Source organism: Crocodylus porosus, unplaced genomic scaffold, assembly GCF_001723895.1.
Source record: "Crocodylus porosus isolate Cpor-Errol unplaced genomic scaffold, CroPor_comp1, whole genome shotgun sequence".
Lineage (NCBI taxonomy): Eukaryota > Metazoa > Chordata > Crocodylia > Crocodylidae > Crocodylus > Crocodylus porosus.
Window position 1 is genome coordinate 102193941 of NW_017728906.1, and position 3234 is coordinate 102197174.

Here is a 3234-nt window from a genome sequence, read left to right on the forward strand (position 1 = left end):
ATTATACATATAAAACTCATCTCCAGGAAATAAACTTGGAGAACAATATTAGAGAAGAGAAAACATGCAATGCTTTCAATGTCATCTGAACCCAGCAGTCTTTCTTGCCCAAGTGCAGGGGGGCTGGACCCAATGATCTTACAAGGTCCCTTCCAGCCCCTAACATCTATGAATCTATGTTTCATATCTAATTCTGATCACACACTGCTGCAAGCAGAGAAACCAATACACTGTTGGCAATAAGATCAGAATCGGGGTCAGACTGACAGTCTGTTAACTGTCATTGCTCTATTGACTTCCTTGTGACCATACCAACTCATGCAGCCTTATATCCACAAAAACACATGGCTTAACAAATCTTGAACTCTTTGTACAAACCATTTACATCTAGACAAAACAAGTTCAAAGGGGGTATGAAAGGCTAACATTCTAATTTGGTTTCTTTTAGTTAATATAAGGAGAGATTCATAAAGAAAATGAAAAATAGAAATAAAAGTTTATAATTGACATTGCTTTTAGTCCTTGGAAATGGAATAGAGGATATGAATGTGAGCTTACATAGAAGAAAGTACTCATACTGCAAATTGAAGGGAAACTTGAAAATTATATAGTGAGAACTAAAATCTCATTTTTAAACATGAATTTTCAATATTTATTCTTTCTTTCCTCCACATCACATGGAAAATGGCAGAAACATCAGTATTAACTAAAAGTATATGATGTAAAGGTAACTATTACCTGGGCAAGTTACAGCAGTATCCCCCACAGACCAGTTCCAAGTTCATCTGCTCTTAACTATATTAAATCAAAAAAGGATAAAGTTCAAGATAATCACTGATAACAGTAAGTATTAGTATCATATAATAAAGCAGTTGTATAGCTACTGTTTATTGGAATTTAGAAGGTCATCTCAAAGCTAGTCAAGGTTAAGTACTTAGATATATTACTGACAATGCTTTTGAACAGACTGTACCTTTAAAAAACTGTATCAGTAGGTACCAATCGCGTGACATCTGTAGGTATTTAGAAGAGAAAGAGAGCAAGCCAACCCTTTTTAGCTTCACTTCAGAGTCCTGTGATATGAAGTATCATAAAAAACAAACAAACCCAAACGCATATACCTCATTCCCGCCAAGAGTTTAAAATAGTTAAGAAAATACAGCTTCAATGTCTTAGAAGACTTAGAATTAAGGTTTGAATAAAGCTAAGGGAGCACACAAAATTTCAGTGTTTTTAACATATTGGTTAAAATCTATTATTCCAAGAGGGGAAGATGAACACGGAGGTAGTGTAAGTCACAGATAACATTATTTAGGTTATTCAAAGGCAGAGAGCATTGCAAGAAACTTCAGTGAGACTTAATCAAGCAAAGGTGAATGGGCAACACAATGGCAAATTAATTTTAATTTTAATAAATTCAAAGTAATACATGTGGAAGAGAAAAATTTAAATATTCACAGATCAAGGATTCTAAATTAGCTGTATCAGATTAGAAAAGGAACCTTAGCTTGAGTATGGTCAGTGCAGTGAAAACCTGTGCTCAGCTGCTGCTGTAGCCCCCCCGCAAAATTTTTAAAGCTGAGCTGTTTGTCACCTGAGGAATAAGATAGAGATTAAAAGAGGAGCAAGTCTTTGATGGGCTTTTTGTTTTGTTGCGTCATACTTTAATTCTGCTAAAGCAATTTTTCTTTATTCCAGTACTGGAAACTGTCCTAGGAGTGATTTCTCCTCGTCATTTACTTGTACATAAACTCACATGGCCTGATGTTCTGGCAGCATTGGCAGCACATGTTCTGGCAGCACAGTTTTAAGGCAGAACTGGATCATTTCCCCTTCCCATGGTTCAAGAAATCTATGCCACTTACTAGATCTATTTAAGCTCCTGCTGCACACTACAGGTATCACATAATTAAGTGGTTAACTGTGCAATTACTTTAAGACCTACTACACAAGCAAAGTAGTTATTATGCCATAAAAGATGCAACCAGCTATAAAGTTAGACCTTGAAAATATGTACTAACTTTATAGCTGGTTGCTATCAAGCTTTAATTTGCATGTGACATGTAGTGAGGTCTCCCTGGTGGCTGGGAGCCCCATGACCTGACAGGGATGCACATTGCCCAGCCAGGGCACCTGAGGGGACTCTAAGCCCCAGCAGCTGCCGAATCTGGGTCCCAGCAGAACAGGGACCCAGAGTCCCACATCCAGGGCAGGATTAACCCTTCAGTGAGCCGTAGGCGAACAAACTCATGGGCCCCAGGGGGAGTGGGGCTTCGAGTCACCAGTAGGAAGCAGCCGCTGCTACAGTGAGGCCAATGGAAGGGAGGGGGAAAGGTAGATGTAACCAGGGCCCCCCAGAGTTCAGAGCCCTAGGCATGTACCTGGTTTGGCTATGCATTGATCCAGCCCTGCCCACAGCCATGGACACTGAGTGCCAGAACCAAGCTGCAGCTGCACTGGGGGGGTGTGAAACCCCCAGACCTAGAGGATCATGGCTGCCACAATCTCCTAGGCTCCTAGGTTCATGAAACCCCTGATCTTGGGACATCACAGCAGCCACAAACCCCCAGGCCTGGAGGTTTCACACATCCCTGAGGTTGTGAACTGCAGAAGCCTGCTTCTTGAAAGTGCAGCTCCTGCTACTTTAAGAGCAGGAGCTCCTGCTACTTTAAGAGCAGGCAGGCTGTGGCTGAAGCAGGCTGCAGTTGTGGCAGGATGGCAATTAGGGACCATGCCTAAGAAGCAGCCTGCAGGTATGGATAGGGCTGACTGTAGAGTTATCTGACGCAGGAGCAGGGAAGGCCTTAGAACAGATATAAGCTCAGGCCCTGAATTGAACCAGCAGTAACATAGACTTCATAGATTTCATAGATTTCATAGACACTAGAGCTGGAGGGGACCTCAGAAGATCATTGAGTCCAGGCCCCCGCCCAAAGGGCAGGAAGTCAGCTGGGGTCATAGGATCCCAGGAAGATAAGCATCCAATTTGCTCTTGACGGTGTTCAGTGTCTCCAATGTCCACAATAATTACTGAAGATGTTGAACAATACGGGTGCAAGGACAGAGCCTTGGGGGACCCCACTGGTCACAGGGCACCATGATGAATGACTTCCATCAATTATTACCCTCTAGTCTGACCACGGAGCCAATTTCCCAGCCAGCGGATCATGGTGGACCCAAGGCCACAATTGGCCAGTTTCACCAAGAGGTGATCATGGGATACCAGATCGAAGG

At 42.4% G+C, this 3234-nt stretch overlaps 1 long non-coding RNA gene across 1 annotated transcript in view; it reads right to left on the bottom strand.

Annotated features, from left to right (window-relative positions):
• LOC109306346 overlaps positions 1–3234 on the bottom strand; it is a 100455-nt gene that overhangs the window by 55869 nt on the left and 41352 nt on the right. The window contains exon 2 of the long non-coding RNA XR_002099955.1: positions 739–795. This is a non-coding gene — a long non-coding RNA (uncharacterized LOC109306346). The remainder of the gene's footprint in view (positions 1–738; positions 796–3234) is intronic.